The 9,849-nt window shown below is 39.0% G+C and overlaps 1 protein-coding gene across 2 annotated transcripts in view; it reads left to right on the top strand.

The window, feature by feature from the left end:
- The first annotated feature begins 834 nt into the window (after window positions 1–834).
- The window catches only part of LOC143360897 (glutamate receptor ionotropic, kainate 2), a 310,952-nt gene continuing 301,937 nt past the window's right edge, over window positions 835–9,849 (top strand). For both annotated transcript variants that reach the window (XM_076800075.1, XM_076800074.1), the window contains exon 1: window positions 835–1,042. The gene's annotated coding sequence lies outside the window, so the exon portion shown is untranslated. The remainder of the gene's footprint in view (window positions 1,043–9,849) is intronic.

The following is a 9,849-nucleotide window of genomic DNA, read 5'->3' as shown; positions in this document are numbered from 1 at the left end:
CTTTGTGAAAGAGACCATTGGTCGCATCTCAACGGTTCTCTTAAAAAATGATGTTGCATTTCTTATAATTTTTGCAGCTTCTTTATTTGTAAATTTTTTACATCCAGCGCCGATATATAAGTAAATAGCGTACTATCATACAGCGGGTACCATCAGTAAGCTATCTCGTTGGGTATGAAATTATCATAATCATGATACTCCTATTTCCCTAACTACAGAATGAAAGAAAGAAGTAGCAAAAATTATAAGAAATGCAACATCATTTTCTAAGAGAACGGTTGAGATGCGACCCATGGTTTCATTTCACAAAGTTGATCGTTATGACCAGTAGAACACGATTAAACAAAAAAATTGTTGTTTTTTGACCTCGATTTTCAAGGTCAAGATCAATTTTGCGGGGAGTTTTTTTATGTCAATTTCCACCAAATCGTAGGTGTAGAATCACGCTATGGTGGCCGTGACGTATAATTTTTTGACACCCTGTACAAGTGACAAAATACAAACGTGCTCGAAGATACATAAACCAGTCACTGAGCTACTCGAGTGCTACAAATATGACAGGTAGCGGAGTAGAAGTACACGAAACACATTTGTCGCTTCGCAATTAGCCACGCAATAGCAACAAACATTTAACGAATTGTCTACTTATGTTGACAAACGCGTGCCCGCTGCGCGAGGGGTTCGAGGACTGCAGGGCTGCGGCGAGCACGTGGTAACGCGCACGCGCGTTCGCGCGAATAGCACGTGGCCGGCTCGAGTCGGCGGGCGTCGGGTGGTTTCGCGAGTCGGCGAGCAAAGGACCGGCGGCAGTCGCGCGCCGGCCGCTGCCTCGAGAGGGTGTTTGTGTTTATGTTTGTCGCGGTGAACATTTCGCCGCCATAGAGGTTATGTTTACGTGTGTCGCGGGAACCTGACCGGCATGCTTCTCCGTGCCTGAAGAATTGGCGAGAAACTGGCCGTCGTCCCCCGTCAACCGAAGAATCATCGTCGTCGAATGCGCGATCATTTTCCGACCATTCGCACCGGCGACGATCATACCATTGTAAGTAACACGACTCCTTGTCCTAGTTCAAATTACACTCTTCTCGGGTACAATCATTCGTCATTCGTGAACAAGTTGCGAGAGTTCCGGGAGAAGTTTTATCGAATGACAAACATGGCGGCTTATGCGCGAACGACAGTTTTTGCACTCTTTCGAATACGATCTTGTCGTATATGGTTGTTGAAGTAGTGACATTATTGGGGTACGAGGAAATTGTATTCGAATGCAATAGTGTTATTATATTATTTGAAGGTTTTGTTACCGATGGCAATAGTTTCACTTAACCTTGAATTCTTTGTAATGAAGTTTATGGTACGCTCGCCACTATGATTTCATCGGATTGGATCTTTAAATTTATATTGAGATGGTCGACTGTTCTTTTCGGTGGTCACTGGATATTTAAACTATTGGCAATTTGTGATTAACGAGTTCGTAGACACTGTCACGCACTACGCATAACTGAGGCGCATGGGACCAGTGACGCTTTGCGCACCATAGTCTTAAGTGACTCTACGTCACGCGTCGCACACGTGAGTGTTCACCCTCATGTCAGACTATTTTATTTTTCACACTAATTCGCATTCAACTGTCAATGATTCTTGTTAATTTATATTTAATCTTCCGACAATCAAAACTGGTTGATTCGTGTTATCTTCGAAACAGACACAACTGAATTTGTTTAGATTTTGTACAATATTTATTAGAGAATATGCTAGGATAAAGAAATATAATTTTGAATGGAAATTTATCATTTCAATAATTGCGTGGTGTAGTATCTGATATCTGACCAGCAGTTGTGATGCTAACACTTTAAGGAAGCCTATTAATAGCCGTTATTAGAGAAGCCTAAAAATGTTCTTCTAAATAATAATCCCAAAAGCAACTATTAGATTATGTTACAGCTCTGTTGGTTCACGATTAAAATTGCTCTCGTCATTGAAAAGTTTATTAAAAAATCCTTAGCTATATTTTTATGCAATTTATTAATAAACAGAATTTAAGAACATCAATATATTCAAGCCTAGTGAAATTATGGAAAGATGAAAGGCATTTCAGTATTGCTCATGTTTATTGCAATTAATGCGGACAATTTTAATCATAGCTGTTTAATCATAGGTATCCAAAAATAAATTATAAGATTATGTTACCCAGAGTGCTTTCGTGGTTCACAATTAACATTATCGTAGCTATTCAAAAATTTATTAAGATAATCCCTAGGTGTTTAATCATAGGTATCCAAAAATAAATGATTAGATTATGTTACCGAGAGTGCTTTCGTGGTTCACAATTAACATTATCGTAGCTATTAAAAAATTTATTAAGATAATCCCTAGGTGTTTAATCATAGGTATCCAAAAATAAATTATTAGATTATGTTACCCAGAGTGCTTTCGTGGTTCACAATTAACGTTATCGTTGCTATTAAAAAATTTATTAAGATAATCCCTAGGTGTTTAATCATAGGTATCCAAAAATAAATTATTAGATTATGTTACCGAGAGTGCTTTTGTGGTTCACAATTAACATTACCGTAGCTATTAAGAAATGTATTAAGATAATCCCTAGGTGTTTAATCATAGGTATCCAAAAATAAATTATTAGATTATGTTACCCAGAGTGCTTTCGTGGTTCACAATTAACATTATCGTAGCTATTAAAAAATTTATTAAGAAAATCCCTAGCTGTGTATCATAGGTTTCCAAAAAGAAATGATTAGATTATGTTACAGAGAGTGCTCTGTTCGTTCACAATTAAAATTGTCCTCGCTATGGAAAAATTAATCTGCGATTTTATTAATTTAGCTGCGGTATCTGAAAATTTCTAAATATAAATGTATTTGGATAAATTTCATCGTCAGAAAGAAACGGACCGAAAAAATGGTAACCGGTCTTCACAAATCTCGATGCAGGACAATAATAACGGTCACAATAATTTTTGAAAAAAAAAATCTCCCTATGGTATGATTCTCTTTCCGCGTGATTTTTCGTCGATGAATTTTCGCGCGGTCCGATTTCGGGAACGGGATTCGCCGTATATAACGTTGGCGCGCGAAATGCTGGAGCGCGGAACAATGGTGCAAGTTTTAATATCGTTCGACCGCTCATAATAACCGGCGTTAGGTGAATTACGGCAACGGACGTGTTTGAATTCCCGACCGCCGATAACAATTTCGCGATCGACTCGGAGAGAGGGTAGACCGTGTTCCGGGCTCTTTTCGATCGCGGAGAATAGTAATGCGCGAATAAATTATACGATACAAATGACGCGAGCCCGGCGCGGCGACCAACTGACTGTAATTACCCGACGGGCTATTTGCCCAAGACCGGCGGCGGCGGACCCGTTGATTTGCCAGGAATCCGTCCGGAACTCCGCGACCGATTTCTATTAGCAAATAAACTGGTTATACAGTTGTACTGCTCGAGACTGATTGTTCCCGTCGATTGTTTAGCGTAGACTTATTTTATTGTAACGAACGTTCGCGGCGTCTCTAAATTGAAGTTCAATGATTAAATTAGGATATTTATTCGTAGATATTATTTTAAGATATTTCTTTAACCCTTTAGCACTCGAATGGTGAGTGTGAGGCACCACTAAAAATTGCTGTATCGTTATTCAAAATTTTTTTTACATTATTAAATTCGTTTGCATTTAATAAATTACTAAACATTTCAGCCTTGCACGAGTAAATGGCACCATTTTCGTATGTATAACACGAAGAAAATATATAGAACGGAAATATTCTAGGTCGGAAGAAATGTTTCGTTTTGGGGTTAAAATAGCTTCGAGTGCAAAGGGTTAATATTTTCAGATATTTATTCGGTTCATTGCAACGCGATATGGCCGTGGGTTATTCGTAGGTTTATTCAATAACATGGTACCTCGAAAATGGCAAAAAGTAATAAAATGGGAAATATGTTATTGAATAAATTCTAATAAATAAAAAAAATAAATAATAAATGATATATAATATAAAATATAATAAAATAATAATAATATGATAATAATAATATATAATATATTTATATTTAATTCTAATAAATTCTAATTTATTCTAATTTAAAAATATATTATTGATTTTATTGTTGCATTCTTTTTGTACATCTTTGTGCGCTATTGAAGCAATTGCAATTGGCGGATTTCATGCATTTGTAGCGAAAATGAGCGATACAGTGTAGTCTTGATCAAAGCCCAATCCTCGGGTCCGTGCTGTGACATAGATCGTGTAGGGATACTATTTCCTTGCGCCCGCGCCGAACGTAGAAAAGGACTGTAAACACGGACGAATGCAGCTCGAGCTTCTTGGCCCCTCGCGCAGTTATGCTCCCCAGTGGAGGGGATAGGCGAATCGACTAAGATCGTGTAGCTCCGTTCGGCTTAGATCAAGACTTTACTGTACTTCTTTTCTCCGCTGAAACGCGTTGTTTGAACATACACAGTCGAATAATGCACTCGAGCCCGGGAATAATAGGACACGGGTTCAGGATAACATTCAATGCTAACTAAATTGCGTTTAGTGTAGTATCCATCTACCTCAGTATTGGAGTTTAATATAAATTGGGTCGATGATTCAATCGCCAGAAATTTGCGATTTGCTTTGACACCTGTAATTGGATCAGAAATTGAAAGAGCATCGCGCAATCACTGTCACTCGCCTAATTCGACGTCATGGGGTCGACATTACAAATTGTTTCGTGAACGGGGGGATGGGGGGGGGGGGCGTTTTACCGGCTGCTTCCCTTGCAGAACTGCCAGAGTTTAATTCGATCCACTGTTCCGGCTGCGAGTGATACGCGCTACGTCAAATTCCGAACTGAGGCGACAGATGTAGAGAAAACACCCGTTTATTAAACTTCCGATACACTTCGATCGCCCGCTTGCGCCAAACTTATTGCTAAATTTTTTTTTATTATCAATCACTCCCAAACAAGATTCTACTAACTCTTTCTCAAATGTCGAAGCTTTTCACGTGCTTATTGACATACGCAAGCTCACAAATTAATATTGTTCCGAGAACTGTACTTTATATACAGGTTGGTCCAGTGAAAATTGACTCTGTTATTTTCGAAAATCTGGAAAAACTTTATTAACCAAAGTTTTATAATGGCTGCGATATGGCTATAACAGTTTCTTTTTGTGGATGAAAGCGTTTCGAAGATTTCAGAGTCACCTTCATTTTTTTCTAAATAGAAACATATATTATTCTACGCATTATTCGATGCAGCTCGCGATTCTCTAGAAAAAAGTAGAGTAACCTATGTGCAGTGATTTTTCTATTTGTATATGTCGCCAAGTCCTGGATGATAAATGTCGCGGAATTATCCCCACTACCGCGGGGTATACCCCGTGAGGAACTCCGAGAGGCCTCGGACGCCGAGGAGTGTAAACATAACACAGCTCGGGTCTACTGGACGATACACGACGCTGGCAAGAGTTGTGTTGTTGACATATATCGAGAATTCACTGTATGTCGAAAGATTATTAATTTAAGAGATATTTGAACTTCAAGTTTGTTGAATTCTGTAGATTTAATTTACCATCGTTTCGTGTTTATCTTAACGCGAAATAAGAATTCAACAAAATTGAAGTTGCAATATCTCTGAAATTAATTATTTTTCGACGTTTTTATAGAGCTGCATAGTGCATAGAAAAATATACGTTCCTATTTAGAAAAACATGAAGGTGACCCTGAGATCTTGGAAATTCTTTCATCTACAAGAAAAACAGTTATAGCCATATTGTAGTCCTCTTTATGTTGAGAAACTTTAGTTAATTAAGTTTTTTTGTATTTTCAAAAATAACAGCGACATTCAAGTGCTAATTTTCACAAGACCATCCTGCAGACATTATGCATCCTATGTAAGCTAGATTGTTGTGCTCGGTACACTTAACGACTTTGAAACCTGAGATGGAGCCGAGGTCTTTGTGTCCGCATACTGACTTGTGTGTGCGTATAAAGGACATAGACAAAGATAAGGGTTTCGAATAGGGCATTCTCGTTTAGTCATTTTCGTTGTGTTATCTAAGTCAGTCGAAGCCTGGCTTCTGAAGAGAAGGGTGTCATCAAAAAACGTCACCAAAGCGGTCTGACTTTTTTTAGTTTTCAATGACCTGCTTGCTATAACCATCAATTTATGATACACCATCGATTTATGAAAATGCATTTCGTTGAAGTTGATTTGGTCAAATGGCAGGAAAAATATGCGGAAGATTTTTAAAAAAATTCAATTTCTACTTGGAAAACGGTCCTCTGCCTGTGACGAACGATTTTGCAAATTCTTGAATGGCACGTGACCATATAGGCCAGGCGATAAAAAAGGGACAATGCTCGCAATCGATGAAGCTATTGTAAGAGCTGACGTAACCATCTACCGACCAGCCTTTTGCGGAATCGCCCGCATAAGCGAAAACCGCTCCCCCTATCGCGGGAAATTTTCCAAAATTCCGCGGCCTTTGAACCTTGCGGTCACATCAGTTTCGCCCTTATCGCCCTCCAATACGTTCACAGCGATCATTTCAATCTTGGTCTCTGCATCATTCTGCGCGATGCAGATTTCAATCCAGCGATTGCATAAATCTTTGTCAAATTTTTGCCAACTAAACGGTACAACCCACCATCGCGGTTCAAATGGACAGTTTTATATTTTCTTTTGCTATTAATTTACGATACGAAATTATAATAAAAATTGCGAAATGTCTAAATAAATTTTTCCATTTTGGTAGCCGGTTGCTCTCAGCTGAACATTCCATGAAATCAAAGTAATTTCAGAAAATCAAAATTGAAGAGTTGAACTGTATGATACGCGATACTGAGTGGTCTTTCACCTCGCATTTCTCAGACCATAAACAAAAGTGGTGAAATGAATATACAGAGGTTTCTCTATACAGTGATCTCTCTATATATGTCGCCAAGGCTTAGATGATAAACGTCGCGGTACTATCCCCACTACCGTGGGGTGTACTCCGTGTGGGGCCACGACTCGGGTATGTCTCCTGGACAATACACGACGCTGGCAAGACCTGTGTTGTTGACATATATCGAGAATTCACTGTATATGTCGTCAAGACCTGACAAATATCGAGAATTCACTGTACTAGCGTAACAATTAATTTTCCAGTCTGGATAAATATTAGGGGGACCCATAAGTAATCAATTATTTTGAAATATATAACAAACTTTGTAGTAAATTCAGGTTTTTATTTCTTAATTTATTATATAATCTCCATCATTATCAAGAATAGTTTGCCATCTTTCTTGCAAATTTTCAATCCCTCTTCTATTAGAAATCCAGGGTTCGTGAAGCAAAATATGATTCAAGGTGCCTCCTTACATCTTTTACAGAAGTGAATGTTTTATTTCTTAAATAATGATCCAGAGATCTGAAAAGATGATAGTCAGGGGAGCAATATCTGGTGAGTACGGGTGGTGCGGTAAAACTTCCCATTACAATTCTTTGATTTTTTCCTGAGTGAGTTTCGCTGTATGGGGCCGGGCATTGTCAATTTGCAGTATTACACCTTTTCTCTGGACTAAAGATGCCCTCTTTTTCAATAGTTCTGAATACAGCCGTTGTAATTGCTGACAATACAACTCAGCAGTAACTGTTTCTCCAGGTTTCAACAACTCAAAGTGAATTATGCCACGACAGTCCCACCAAATGCACAGTAACACCTTTCTAAGCGATAAGCTAGGTTTAGGGGTTGATATTGCGGTTTGATTTGCAGAAAGCCATTGCTTGGAACGCTTTATGTTATCATAAAGAATCCATTTCTCATCTCCGGTAACGATTCTGCTAAGAAATGGATCTCTACGAAATCTGGATAGCAATGAAGTGCAAATTGATCGACGAATATTCTTGTTGGTCTCGGATAATTGATGCGGTACCTATATTCCTTGCCTATATGCCTTTCCCATTTCGTGTAGGTGCCTTTGTATAGTTGACCATGTGGACCCAAGGCTTCTCGATAATTCTTGTATACTTAATTTTGGATCAGCTTCCACTAGAGATTTTAGGGTGTCATTATCAAATTGAACTGGTCGTCCACTTCGAGGCCTGTCAGAGAGATCATAATCACCAGCAGCAAACCTTCCGAACCAACGTTGACACTTGTTGACCTTCGATACATCTCCATAAACAACGCAAATTTTCTTTGTTGTCACCGTTGCATTAAATCCCGCATGAAAATGAAAAAGTATGCAATGACGAATATGATCCTCGGAAGGTACGGACGCCGTCATTTTCTTACAGGGTTGTAAAAAAAATTATACTTTTCAGAATATTTTGAACACAGGCTGCTTTACCGAAAACTGTAAAAGAATACGCGTTTCAACGATCGGTACAGAACTAAAGGCAAAACAAATTCTTTGCAAATAATTGATTACTTATGGGTACCCCTAATATTTTCCTTGAATCGACAAATTATGCGTCATTTATAACGTGACATCTTGCAGTAAAAATGGTAATGAATGTCCATCCCGAGTAACGTATGAGGGTTAATGGAGCAAATATTTTCTGGGTGGAATATTGAAAAATTGTAGATTTGGTATTGATAGTAGGTATAGTTCTAATCGATCGGAAGAAAATGGCCGATCCGACGGTTCCCCTATCTCTTTATCGGAGGCTTCGTCGATCATCTCAGCGAAGATGCTTCGAACAATCATAAATCACAAAAGAATGGGTGGCTGACAAAGGTGTTGAGTAAGGGGGCAGGGGAAACGAGGGTGTAGATAGATAAAAGGGTAGAGGGTAAGGGAAGAGAGAGGGATGCTCAAAAGAGGTGGAAGGGGGTGAAAGAAAGAGTACCTTTGCTTCCGGTTGCTCCGGCATCCCCACCCCCCTTGAACTTTTTCCATCGGGTCGTATCAGCATCGGCTTTCTCTTTATCTTGGTGTGATTAAGACGTTTCCCACGGTCGGCCGCGAGTTATTGTCGAATAAAATGCCGCGATTAGGCTAGGATTGCGCGGAATGGAGTGGAAGCTGCTCCGAGCCGTGCCGTCTTCCTTTTACTATTCTTATCCGCGCCAAGGGAATCTGTAATTTCTGCTGAAAGTCTCGGAAAATTGCCCGCTGATTATCCTTATAGTATCGTGTTTTTACTATCATTTCCCCACTGAATTATTGAAACATGAAAATTACAGTGTAAACGTATTTTCAATCGGAAGCCGATCGAACTGAGGAACTGGCGAACCGTGAATATTTTCATCGCGTTTTTACTGCCGTTGTCCATTCAATTATCGAGACAGAGAAATTAGTGCGTGAAAGTACATGTTTTCCATGTGAAGTTGTTCGAAGAACTTACCGAATCGTTAATAATTTTTTCGTACTTTTACAACGTTTATTTACTCAATTACTGGAACAGAAAATGACGGAAGTTGGTGCGCACAAACGACAGTTTTAAATTCGAGCTGTTTGAACTGGCGACCTGGTGAAACGTTCGTATTTTTTTATGCTTGTTTTCGTACTCGTTGTTTATCACAAATTGCATACTGGAACAGACAAAATTTTAATCGGAGCTTTTTAAGCGGAACCACTGATGGGCCGCGCATCTGCAGATAAAATTTAAAACAAAAATGTGCGACGCATTTGATCGGGGGCATTTTCATTTTTAGCTTTCCCGTATACAGGGTGAGTCACGAAAAACGGAACACTCGATTTTCTCTGTTGGTATGAAGGATAAACGAAGGTTTCAAAAGTGAAATGAAACCGTTCAAAGGAGGCAATACGATGTTCTTTCAAGGTCATTTCAAGGTCGTCGGTATATTTTTTAAATTGCACTGTTTTCTTAATCTCGTTTTCTGATCTTGAG

The sequence above is a fragment of the Halictus rubicundus genome, chromosome 14, assembly GCF_050948215.1.
Source record: "Halictus rubicundus isolate RS-2024b chromosome 14, iyHalRubi1_principal, whole genome shotgun sequence".
Classification (NCBI taxonomy): Eukaryota; Metazoa; Arthropoda; class Insecta; order Hymenoptera; family Halictidae; genus Halictus; species Halictus rubicundus.
Note: the sequence above shows the minus strand (reverse complement) of the source record. Positions and strands in the feature narration are given on the sequence as shown.